Source organism: Lissotriton vulgaris, chromosome 2_1 (assembly GCF_964263255.1).
Source record: "Lissotriton vulgaris chromosome 2_1, aLisVul1.2, whole genome shotgun sequence".
NCBI classification, from domain to species: domain Eukaryota; kingdom Metazoa; phylum Chordata; class Amphibia; order Caudata; family Salamandridae; genus Lissotriton; species Lissotriton vulgaris.
The window spans coordinates 762,487,644-762,501,200 of NC_141687.1; positions in this window are offsets into that span (position 1 = coordinate 762,487,644).

The window sequence follows — 13,557 nt, forward strand, 5'->3', positions numbered from 1 at the left end:
GATTCTGGATGAAATGTATTAAAAAGCAATCACCTAGGTTAGCTATGTTTACAGAACCCCTGAATTGATAGCCACATGATCAGAAAACCCATTGGGTAGAAACAACATTGAATTGAATTTAATAGAATTAGTGCTCAAGAAAATATATATGCGAGTAGCAGGTCTAAACCTGTTGAGAAACGCGTATTACTGGAAAATTGCTCTCTCCACAAATCAAAAAGCATGAACTATTTCTTGTATTGCATTATGATTTTTACAGACTGAGGTTTAACTTGCTCCTTATGCAACATGGTAGTATCTATTATAGGATTTTGTAAGAAATTCAAATCCCCTCCCATTAATACATTTCCTTAGATTTCTATTAGAGATTAAAGAAGATGGGATAGCTGCTGAGGAGTATTCTCTATGAATATAATAACGAAAGAAAGTAAGCATATACAGGTGATAGAATAATTAACCCAGCACCAGTGCCCAGCTTTATAGTCATAGTCATGAATCTGAGGTGAAAAATGATACGCAATAAAAATAACCCCATGTGCAACTTTCCAAGGATGAAAAGCAGTTAAAGCTGGCCCAGGCTTTAAACATGTGGAGTTTATAAAGTTTTACAGCTGGGAGATAGGTCTCTTGGATAGGAGCTACTGAAGGATTTTGTAATGGGACCTAATGCTCAATAGCTCTGGCTTTTTGCTATTATGTAGCCCATTCGCATTGTGTGACAAGATTTTCAGTTTATCAGTCATTTATGTTGGAGGAAATAAAATTCTACCATTGACAACATTATCTCCTCAAACATCCAGCCATCTCCCTAAACCTGCCTATTAAAACTTCTCAAAGATTTAATAAAAGCCCTTGATCTCCAATTTTCATGAAGTGCATTGTCATATGTAAAAGTAAACATGTGCAAAAACTTCTAGTTTAATAATTGCCTGTTAGACCTGGCTTTTTCAATGGGTTTACCCCCAGAACTTTTGCTTCTAGGCCTCCTGTTTTTGACCCTGTTTTGTTGGTTTTAGGACTCTTGGCACTTTACCACTGCTATTCAGTGCTAAGGTGCAGATGCCCTCTATGGAAATTTTGTTTATGGATTGGCGTTTTCATGATTGGCTTATTTGGTTTACAACTAAGTCCCTAGTACAGTGCACTCTGTGTGCCCAAAGCCTGTAAATCAAAGGCTGCTAGTGGGCCTGCAGCACTGGCTGTGCCACCCACACAAGCAGCCCTTCAAAGGGTTCTCAGACATGTCACTGCAGGGTCTGCGCGTAGTTTTACAGTGCCATGTCAACCTTGCAAGTGCACCCACTTGTCAGGCCCTAATCTTCCCTTTTCTCACATATAAGACACCCCTAAGTGTGTGTGACATGTCCTAATAGTGAAATCCATAGTATTTCGTCTTTCACTATTGAAAGGCTATATGCCCCATGGAGTAGCATGGAAGATACTTTGTAACAACTTACTAGTATAACTTCCCATGGGGACAATATGGAAAGATGAAGTTTAGCCTCTGTAAATTCAGAATTCAAGAACACATCTTTTAGTAAAGATGTTTTTTAATTTGTGCGCTTGAAAATGCCACTTTTAGAGAGTGGGCATTTTCTTGCTTAGCCATCCTATGTGCCTCAGTTGGGTTGTGTATTAACTGTCTGGTTTTGGAGGGAAAAGGACTGGGGATGTGCATTCACTGCAGACACCCACTGGGGGGGTTGAGGTGTGCCCTGCCTTCCATGGATGACTCAGAGCTGAGTTGAATAGACCTGGGCTGTATTTAGAGTAGTCGGAGGAGATTTCCTTGCACCTGAATGGGCCCTGTCTTCTGTGCACAATGCTATCTCTACCTCCTGGACTGGAGAGGACAGAAATGATTTGGACTGAACTAAGAGAGTCTCTGCCACAAGAGAACAAAGGAAAATGTGGCATAAATATTGGGGCCCAGACCCCAGAACTTTAGATTACTTCTGGGCTCATGAGGAACCTCTGCCAGGGAGAAAAGCTGGGAAAGCTGGAGGACAAGTACTGCCCATGTACTGCGTGCTGGGTGGGGTTGGCCTGCAGTGGCTGTTTCAACCAAGGAGAGGACAGAAATTTTGCTTGGTGCTGTGTGCTGTGTATCCTGCTTGAAGAAGATCTCCAAGTGCTTGAAGTAGAGCTTGCCTCCTGTTCTGAAGTCTCAGGGACACAAAGTTGTCACCACCAGCTCCCCTGAACGTCCTTGCCGGGAGTTCTGACCTGCCCAGAGGTGCCAGTTACTGTGTTGGGCCTTTGGAGATTATTCCTGTTGTGGGAGCAGGAAAAGAGATGCAACTAAGATAAGTGTGACGCATCCGCACCCCTTTCCGATGGATTGCTGCTGTGCGGGAACAATTTCCATACATCGCCATTGTGACGCTGAAGAAACCGATGCAGCGCCTGCCCGCGGCTGGAGAAATCACAGCACACTAAATACCATGCACCAATCTCCGAAGTCTGACATCACTGCACTGATTCCGACGCAGGCCCTGCTGTGTGGCTGCAAGAACCAACACATTTGAGGGCCGAGGCTGGAGAGACCAACGCAGCGCTGCTGCATCGAGAACCGACACATACCTGATTCCCACGCATCACACCTGGTGCCAAGTCTACATCAATGCCGAGGCCGCAGTGAGAAACTGACGCATCACCTCCCCTTCAGTAAGAAACCGATGCATCACCTCCCCGTTCAGTAAGGAACTGACGCATCACCTCTCCTGGGTGGCAGCAAGGAACCGACGTATCACTTCCCCTGGAGTAAGGAACCGATGCATCACCTGCCCTGTTCATAAGGAACCGACGCATCACCTTACCTGCGGCTGTTTTTGTATATGATTTGACGCACCCAAGGTACTTTGTGTTGAAAGTTTTGTATTTTTAGTTTGCTATGGACAGAACTATTTTTACCTACTAAGAAGTACATTTTAATTACTGTATTATGGATTTTTGTTGTTTTGGTCTTGTTTGACTTAGATAAAGATTACTTATTTTTCTAAACTATGGTTGTGTCCATTTGTAGTGTTTTCACTTTATTACTGTATGCCTGCACAAATGCTTCACACACTGCCCCCGAGATAAGCCTGTCTGCTCATGCCAAGCTACCAAGGGGCTGAGCAGGGGATATTTTAGAAGTGTATCCCCCTTACCCTGACTAGGAAGAGGGGTGTCTACTTGGACAAAGGTGCAAACCATTGCCAAATAGAGACCCCCATTTCTAACACCTACCTTGTCTAATGACTGGAGTTACAGTGGTAATAAACAGTGACCCCTTCATCATGTCCTGGCCTCCTGGGGGTTGTGGACATATTTGGGCCTGGTGTGCCTAATCATCATGAGGGCCAGTATGGTAAGCAGCAACATAACCCAAGGATATTGCAACCACAACCCTCCTGTACTGTGTATCACGTGAGAAACCTGGGAGGTTGGGCATGCAGCCCCTTTCAACATTCACTGCACAAAAGGAATTGTGTGATGTTTGGAACCTTTTTGACATATATGTGCATACTTCACACTATTATCTCAAAAAAGAGGGGTGACCAGGAGCGCTTAAAAGTCCAGCATGTGTGCTATAAATATAACTAGAACATAAGAACAAGGGTATGCAGTTCCTGTACAGGTTCATAGTTCACATTACACATGCCTAAATTATGAGAAAATTGGTGGACCCATGGGTATATCTGGTCAACAAGTCTCACTTGTTGCGAGTGAGACTAACATATTTGCAGTTTGAGATGATCTCTCATTCATGGACTAAATGTCAAAGCTGGGGGAAAGGGCTAGGACCAACAACCTTAATGTAATTCTACAAAGAGGTTTGCTGTGAGTAGAGCAGCTCCGGAGATCTCTAACGGTGTCAGAAAGCAATATAACCACAGGTGAAGTCCTCCTGTGGACCCTTTCAGTTAATATGAGAAGTTGCTTTGGACACCTATGAGTGTTGGTCCACTACTTGTTTAAATCATGAGTCTATGTTAAAAAGGCTTCCTGTTATTTTATAAACTTTACATTTATTTTTATTTTAGTTTTTAGCATTTCACTTGTCATTTCTCATGTTGTCCTTGATGTCAAATATGTGACATCACTTGTTTCAATGACATCAAATATGCTATTACATTTTTACTCATAAGAAGTCTGAAAGAGCTTGGTTGCTCTGCTTCTTAACCCCTTCGATGCTGATGACGAGCTCAGCTCGTCATCAGCTACGGCGCTCATATGCTGATGACAAGCTGAGCTCGTCATGTAACGCGGGTTTTTAAAAAATCCAGCGCACAGCGGGAAAACCGCTAGCGCGCAAGGGGTTAAAGTAGAAATCGGAGAACAGATTTTATCATTTACATACCGTAAGAATACAATGGGCCATTGTCTTTTCTACTAGTAAATCACACCTTTCTCAAAATGGGGAATTTTACATTGTCAAATGCAAGGAATCCATTTTGGATTTTTTTATGCAACTTTTGCTTCAAAGAGGAAATCTTCCCCAAAAAGGAAATGCGTGCATGTATATTGTAATTCGATAGTGCAAACCTATCCCAGCAGGCGGTGGAGACCTTTGTAGGGTCAAAGCAAAGTCCATGAAAGACATCGCTTGGAAGTTCGGGCTAGACTGTTCCCATGAGGCACAGGGTCAAGGCTGATTTGCATATGGCCATGTCTGAACTGGGGTGGTGTGGAGTGCAAACAAATGATGGATTTAGGCCCAGATCTCTGTACTGGGGTGAATTTATGACATTGTTCTGCATTCTGTCCATCAACTGTTATTTTTGCTAGGGTCAAAGACAAGCATAAAGTCAATGAGTGATAGGAGAGGTATCAGGGTTGTGAATGGTTATTGCATTGTGATGTAGTGTTCTCTAAAGAGGTGAGTCGTCATCCCTTTCCTATACGGTAGCATTGTTGCAGCAATCCTGATGGATACAGGGATGCTCTTCAGATCCTGAGTGGTTAAGTGGAAAAGCCCTGCTATCTTGAGTTTTTGTTTATTTTTACACTTCTTAGTCTGCATCCTGATGATGTCCTGGCTATTTGTGTGTACCAGAGATGGTGTTGCTTGTCTGCAAGACAAACAGGGATTCCAGTACTGATGGCTTTGTAACATGATACTGTTATCAGTGCAGGAAAAATCCAGCTCGATTTAAGACTGGTGCACTTTGCACTAAGAACTACATACATTTGTAATTAGTATGCATCCAGTTTCCACCAGAAAAAAATATACAGACTGTCCGTAATTATGCTTGCGACACCTGCTACACAGTAAATTATGGCCAGATTCATCAAGGTAAGGAATTGCGAGTACTTAATAGCGAATTTAAAGGATTCGCTATTGAGGACTCGCAAAAAGGGATTCATGTAGGAATCGCAATTGAATTTGCGATTCCCACTGATTCCTTATTTGCGATTAGCTAATTGCTAATCGCAAATAAGGAATGACTCCCCATTCATTCCTATGGCCCTAAAGGCCCATAGGAATGAATGGGGAGTCATTCCTTATTTGCGATTAGCAATTAGCTAATCGCAAATAAGGAAGCGATTTCAAGGGTGCCAGGGGTGTCCAAAGGACACCCTGTAGCACCCCTGAAATGTAATCTACATTGGTGTTGCGCACACACATGTCCAAAGGACATGTGTGTGTGTAACATGCAACTTAGAAAAATGCATCTAAATGCATTTTTCTAAGTTTTCGCTATTTACCACGAGGTTTGACCTCGCGGTAAATAGCGGCCCAAAATTGCGATTTCGTAATTTTAAAATGGTTTATGAATTGCATTTAAGGAATCTCAAATAGAAATTCCTTAAATGCAATTACTCGCAAATGGGCGAATTCTTTAATAGCGAATTTTGCATTTGGGATGATGAATCCCAAATGCAAAAATAGCGCTCGCAAAGGGCCAGATTCTCAGAATCTGGCCCTTTGCGAGTCGTTTTCGGCTTAATGAATCTGGTCGTTAATGCATTAATAGAGCGCTGTATACAAAAATAAATATTTGTAGGCATTGCAACAGAAGTTTATATTATCTGACACTATGGTGTTATATTTCATAAATTTCAGAAGGATAAAATACTGAGTGGACGTGATAGGATTTAAGCTCATTATATTTAAATCACCCGTATAACTTTTTAGTAAATATATTAAACCCAGAGCGATCTCAATGGCTGAAAGGAGCAGCCAATGGTTATTTAGAAAAAGGTATGACAAACCTTTTTGCTTTTTTTTCCCCTTCTTTTGGTTCTCTCTCTTTCTCGCTAATTCAGTAATAAACAGGCCTGGGTCTTTTGGGATGATATTTGATTAAGGATAGAAAGTTGGAAACACAAGGGGAAAGTCTTGTACATGATTTTCTAAGGCGAAGGGCTCCTCAGTCACAAAAGTGCCGGATAGCCTGTCTGCCGTGCCATAGGATATAATGCACTTGTAATGTGACAGACAAGTATCCTGTCCGCCAAATTATGAACCAGGCCCTTAGTCATTATGGTTGATAATACCATGCAGAGTGCCACTGGTGCACTTAATGGAATACTTCACGTTGGTTTACCCATGCACTAGGTTAATTTGGATCTGACTGATTTAAAATCCGCTCTATCACTCTTCTCCAAGTACACCTTAATGTCTCCTTAGTATATTTTATTATTTTATTTTCAGGAATATGTTTTGTACACATTCCAAACCATTCAAAAGCGGTCATATAATTGTATACACAATCTAAAACAGAATGACAGCAAGGCTCATCAGTAATGTGATAAATAGTAATGGCAAAAGGGAAGCTGTGTAAAGGAAATGTGAAATCAAAGAATAACGCTTCAGATGTCCTCCCAACTTGAATCAAAAAGGTTTCACGTCTCTTGGATTCATAGAAAAGGTTGTTCACAGCAGCAGATTGAACCATTTCTTCAATTCGGCAAATTTATATTCAGTCCTGTTTTTCCACTTCTATATTATATATTTTAACCTCTCATAGAGTCCTAACAAAACCAGTTAATAGGGACTTCATTAAAACAAATCATCATTAGGTGGACCCTAAAATTATGACTACAAACCATATTATTTCTGGCAATGATGCTTCTTTTTAAGGGTTTTGAAAAAATATGCAGTACATTCACTTATAGAATTCAACATCTCTAGCAAGCACCAGACCAATAATATCTCCAAAGAAAGATTTGTTTGCTGTATCAAAGTCAGTTTAATTTTGACTCCTTTTTTCCTGCAATCCCAATCCCTAACTCCCACATGATGACGCTGACTCTCCCTCACCACTCTGCTTACCAGTCTCCTTCACATATCTTTTCACTACACTAGTTTTTTTCATTTCTGTATTTTCAGCAATGGCTTTTAACCTAGATCATCCAATAGCTGCCTGGATGTAACAGAAGTCTTTAGCAGTTATCCTTTCCCAGCTTGCCAAGGGTGTTTACATTCTATTACAAGACTGAAGGTTCAATAGGTGTTTTATTAAGGGCTCCCTCACGTATAAATGTATGTTTTGGGATTTTATTTACACATGTTTTCTTTACAAGACTACCTAGAAAATACAAATCAAGAACTTGAGTGATACCTATTAACCACATTTAAAATGTGAAAATACCATTCAGCTGGTGCTATAGCAGCAAAGAAGAGAAAGTGTCTACTGTCTCTGGACTATTTATATAGGAGTATTTATTCAATAGTCTAAGAAGATTTTAATATGAATTAAGATTTCTGATTAAGAATTTTTATTTAAATAAGTATATATGCATAAATAGTGAAGTGTGCAGTATAGAGCATTTTTGTATAGATTAATTAAATTGTAAATGTAATTTACCCTTTCCCTGACGCCAAGCTGGTCGCTGAACTTTGGACCCCATCGGAAATTGGATTTTGTACTGCTTTCCTGAGGATTCCTTGCCCCCGTGGTCGCTGCAGCTGCAAGCGCTGTAAGCGCTGACATTGTTTAGTACCTCGCCGGACCCGCTTCGCGGGTTCCGCAGCGCCGTGTGTTTGAAGGCGCTTGACTGTGTGGGTCTGATCTTACCATCGAGGAGGAACGGAAAGGGCAGAGTGTCGGCGGGGCTGCGAGCAGGCAGGGACTCCAGTGTCCAGGAGCCCCGGCGCGCCCATTGAACACACCTGGGCTGCTCTCCCCGCTGGACACACCCCCCTGTCCTCCAACCTATTGGCTAGCCGCAATAGAAGCATAAAATTGTCTTTACGCCGGGAGAAGCCCGGGACAAGGGCGGGACCGTCTGTGGCCGTCAGGGGCCAAAGGAGGCCGGGCTGGGCCAGTCTGCTGATCTTCCCCTTAACGGATCGTACTGCAGTAAGTGATATCCAAGTGCTTCACTTTGTTGGCGACCACTAGAACAATGTCTGCCTCCACAAGTAGTACTATTCCGATAACTCCAACTGTTGAGACTGGATCACCGGCAATTGGTCCGCTGGATAAATTCTTCTTTAACCGCCCATCCCAAATCATTGACAAAGAGATAACACTTGCAGAGAGGCGCGCTGAGCGCAGATTGTCTATTGAACTACTTAAAAACTCTACGGACAAGCACCCTGTCCAAATCTATCCTGCATTGGTAACACCGTTATCCTCAGTAAATCTCCCTGTTGTAACTGAGCAATATGATGTACCTTCAAATGTAACAAGTAAGGACAATGTAACTGAACTGATTTCATCTTGTGTGAGTCACATTGGTCCTATGATTCTTCCTGAACCAGGTGCCTAGGTTATCTTGGCCCAACCCAAGCACGGATCAAAAAGGAAAAGGACTACTATACCAAGAAAATGTCAATTTGTTAAACCCCCACAAAAACATAGAAAGGTACATAAAAGTATGTGTACTAGAAAGGTTGCCACTGAAGCAAGTTGTAGTATAGGAAGTGTACAGGATGGGGATGTTGTTTTATTAAACAGCCCAGATCCCGGAAGCAATAATTCCCCAGAGACAGGTCTCCCAATTGATGACAAGCTATCACCCCTCGAAAACTTGATCCCCGAGTTAAAAAAGCTGCTTAGATTACATCTTTCCCCGATTGAGGACCGAATTGGTAAGCTCTCTGACCGATTAGACCATTTTGAACAGGTAACGCTAGACAATTTTTATTCTACAAAAGCGTTGATTAAAACTCATGCAAGGGCAGATGTAAGCAGCAAGTCCCAGAGCAATACCCATTGTGCTACTCAGGAAAAGGGAAGAAGGCAACAAACCAACCCTTCACTGCCGCCTAAGCCAGGTAGTGCGGTTGCAAAAAGACCTTCCAAGCCTGTTGAATTAGTTCTACCAGGTCCTGCTGTAAATCCCACTAATACTGTAATTCCAGCTCAGACTGAGGCGCAGCAAACGCCTACAATACCAAATCCTCCCTCTACTGCTGGGCTAGGGGGTAACGTGTGTCCTACAGTAGGCAATGCTACAGTACCTACCCAACTAACCAATACTCAGCTAGCACCAAATAAACCTGCACTCCGCCCTGTTCCTATAGCTACCAAACCAATCCCAACACCCTTGAAAAAGCCACCACATAGGAAACCCCCCATGAACCTTACCCCAGATTCTTTCCCCTATGTAGCAGTCCTCATAAATGTTCCACCACTACCTGTAGGACAGAGAGAAACCTTCCAGATGCTTAAAAATAAGATCATGCACTGGTTAAGGGTGAATCGGCCTCTACCTGGAGACGTCGATGGTTTAATCTTGGGGGTAAGGAGAATAGACTGGATAGGCTATACAACCAAAAGCCTGGGAGGGGATTGCATTGTGGTTAACTTCCAAGATCCAAGGGTGGCAGGATGGATAACTAGACAGGGATGGGGTATAAACAAGGGAGGAATTGGAATTGTTGACCTCACCTTCTTTTATCCCCGTCCAACCAGTGTATCGACTAGCCTGCTCCATGAACACACAAACCCTCCCAACCTACCATGGCCGATGATTCCCACACCAGCTCCACCTCCACAGTGTCAAAATTACATCACCGGTACGAATTATAACCCTCCGGTTGGATGGCAAGATCAAGGGTGGGGATGTTGACAAACGCATCAATATTTGTGCAGTAGTGGAGGAGGAAGTAATAGTGATTTACAAGGGAGTTGTGAAGAACTTGATGTCAATGCCGGTACAATTCCAAATGCTAGGAACACTGGAAATGGGAGTTTGATTGTGGTGGTAGGAGGTGTGGTAGCAAATATTAACGCTGGAGTAGGGGAACCATCCACACTTATAGTAAACGAGGATGATGACATCGATGGTGGTTTTGTGAGGGTTACCGATAGTGTTGCAAACCCAATGACTTCTCAACCATGTTCCAATAATAACAATCCTAGTGGGGGCGAGCTTAGCCTTGGTATGTTTCTATCTTGGAATATTGCTGGGCTGGGAAGTAAGCTAGACTCTCAAACGTGGGTAGAATTCATTAATGGGTTTGATGTGTGTTGCTTCCAAGAAACTTGGGCTTGTGACCCCGTTTTCCTCTGTGGCTACTTAAACTTTTCTATACCGGCCTTTAAAGGAGGTAGGGGTCGGCCAATGGGAGGACTCACTGTATGGATAAAGCAGGACCTGGACATTTCTATCAAAGTGTTGGATTTGGGTATTAGTGATTTACAATTGCTAAGAATTTCATCAAAAAAGGGGGTTGCAATCGACCTGTACAACGTCTATGCAAGAGGCAGTAATTCAGCTAACTCTCCCACCCTAGAGGTGTTGTCCGCCTCCCTAGAAACTAAGTCCCAAGATAGTAGGATATTAGTAGCCGGGGATCTAAACAGGACCTTCGAACCTCTTGACAGTACAAACGATCCCTTAGGGAAGGATGAGGACACTCTTTGGGGAGTACCATCTTTATGCTTAAATCCTGTCAAGCGGTGGACGAAGGATATTCTGTTATTAAATGCCATCTGTATGGAGTATGGCCTAAGAGCCCTGAATGGGAGAACACCAGGGGACAAGGAGGGCAGTTGTACTTTTGATAATGGCCATAGCAGGAGTAGAATAGATTATGTAATATGTAGCCTCCAGCTGTGGCAGGGAGTTATTGATATGGTCATTAAGCCCAGAATAGAAAGTGACCACAACCCCCTCTGTGTGACCCATAGGTGGTGGAATGTTGGATCCCAAAATATGCATTTAAGAAATGACCAGATCCCAGTAATGGCTAATGACGCACGAAGGCTAAAATGGCCAAGGGTATTGGCAAATGATGAAGCAATGACCTACATTAATCTTGAGGTGGATAAGGCAATTTCCACTATGGAAGCGACAGAATCTATAACCCCCGGGTCTAGGGATAATACAGACAACCATGATAAGCTATTTTCCCTCCTTAAACCATGTTTCATACAGCCAAAAAACAATAAAGGGAAAAAAAAACGGAAGTTGCTAGGTGGTTTAATTGCCAGTGCAGATCTGCCCGATTGAAATTGGGCCAAGCCATTAGAGAAAGGGACAGTGCTGCAATCAGAGCGGCTAGGAAATTGTACAAAATAGCCATCTCCCAGGCAAAGAGGAAATGGGATGAAGACCACTGGGCAGAGTTAAAGGAGGCTTCTAGTAGTAAGGATTCTAGGCTTTTCTGGAAAATAATTAAGTGGGGCAGAGGAGGTACCCCTGCAAGGCCTGATAACAATGTAGCCGAAGAAGCCTGGGTTGAGTACTTCAGACCACAATACGCTGAAGTAAAGTATCCTGGGATGGGGGAGGTCATACTGCCAGTCTTTGCTATTGACAATTTGTTCTCCCTCAAAGAAGTAGAGAATGCAATTAGCACTGTACAATGTGGGAGGGCACCGGGGCTAGACGGGATACCCTCGGATGTCTTCAAGCACGACATGAAGAGATGGGTGAGGTATATCTTTTTGCTGGGAAATGCTCTAGCCAAGGGGGGGGTGGTACCCGAGCTATGGCAAGGAGCAATCATCATACCCATTTACAAAAAAGGAGATCGTTCTCTCCCCGCCAACTACAGGCCCATAAGTCTGATAGCAACCATACAAAAAGTAATGGGGAAAATGGTTACAAACCAGCTTATGGATTGGGTGGATGATAACAACGCTCTTTCCCCCTATCAGGCAGGATTCAGGCGGGCAACCAGCACAATTGACCAGGTCTTCCGTTTTACTATACTGCGGTGGAGGACGGTTTTGCTTGGCAGGGGCTGCCTGTATGTCGCATTTGTCGACCTGCGGGCAGCATTTGATTTGGTCCCCAGGTTTAAGCTATGGCTGGTCCTGCAAAAGCTAGGCATTCCGGTTGAATTGCTCACCCTAATCATGCGACTGCATGAATGCAATTTCGCAAGAGTTCAGTGGGGTGGGAATGGTGAGTCAACATCGGACTTCCCGGTGGAAAGGGGGGTCCGCCAAGGCTGCGCCATGGCACCCTTACTCTTCTCATTATTCATTAATGGGATTGTCGAGCGAATGTTAGACGTGAGTATAGATGCACCATCGTTAGCGGGTGCCAGGGTCCCGATCCTGATGTTCGCTGACGACACCCTAATCATGTCAAAGACTCCTGCAGGGTTACAACGTGCATTAAACATATTTGATGTTTTTTGCAAAGAGCACGGCTTAGAAGTAATGTGGGTAAGACGAAATGAATGGTCTTTTCCCCACGCCGTAAAATTCATCCCAAGGTAACCCTGAATAACACTAAGCTAGAGGTTGTTAAGGAGTTTACGTACTTAGGGGTCCAAATAGCAGAGGGCTCGGGTTGGTCCCATCACCTGGAAAAAACGGCCCTAAAACACCAACAATTATCAGGTGCATTGCGGGGGGAACACAGAAAATCCAAGACTAAACTGATTAAACATGTCCTTATAGTATACGATGCAAAGGTCCTAGGTGCGACCTTATATGGTACAGAGTTATGGGCTTGGGACAACCTCTCGACCTTACAGATATCTGAAAACAGGTTCTCAGAGGGATCACAGGCCTCCCACAGAGTACCCCCCTAATACCATTGTTCCTGGAGTTGGGTAGACGGTCAATTAGTGATCGAGCGCGACTGTGCCCTGTTCTCTATTGGAGACGTCTTTGGACAACCCCTGAGATTAGGCATTATGCTGATGGTTTCCTGGCAATAATCAAGGAAGATAATTTTCACAAGATAAAGTGGCTAAAAAATCTAAGGGCTATGTTAATTAACTTGGGGCTTTCTAATCTTTGGACCAACCCGCAGGGGGAAGTCTTCCCAAGTAAGGAAGCCCTCAAGTCCCAATATTGGGATTGGGTGGATAAAAACCTTCTGAGAGGCACTAGGTCTGATTCCATGGCGGGTCGCTTCTTGGAAGTCAAAATCTACCCTATCTTAGAAAATTATTGGGACAACATCACAGTCCCACTGGACAGGAAGTTAGTCTTCCAGTTAAGATCTGGATCCCTCCCGCTAAAAAAACTAACTGCGGGATGGCAGAGGCCGACCAATATGTCATGTCCAGTGTGTGAAGCAGCTGTTGAAAGCTTAGGCCACTTTTTATTTGTCTGCAAAGCCTATTCATCACCTAGGAGGGTATGGCTCACCCCTGTATGTAAAAATCTTGGGACACGACATAGTGCAGTGGCATTGAGAATTCTATGT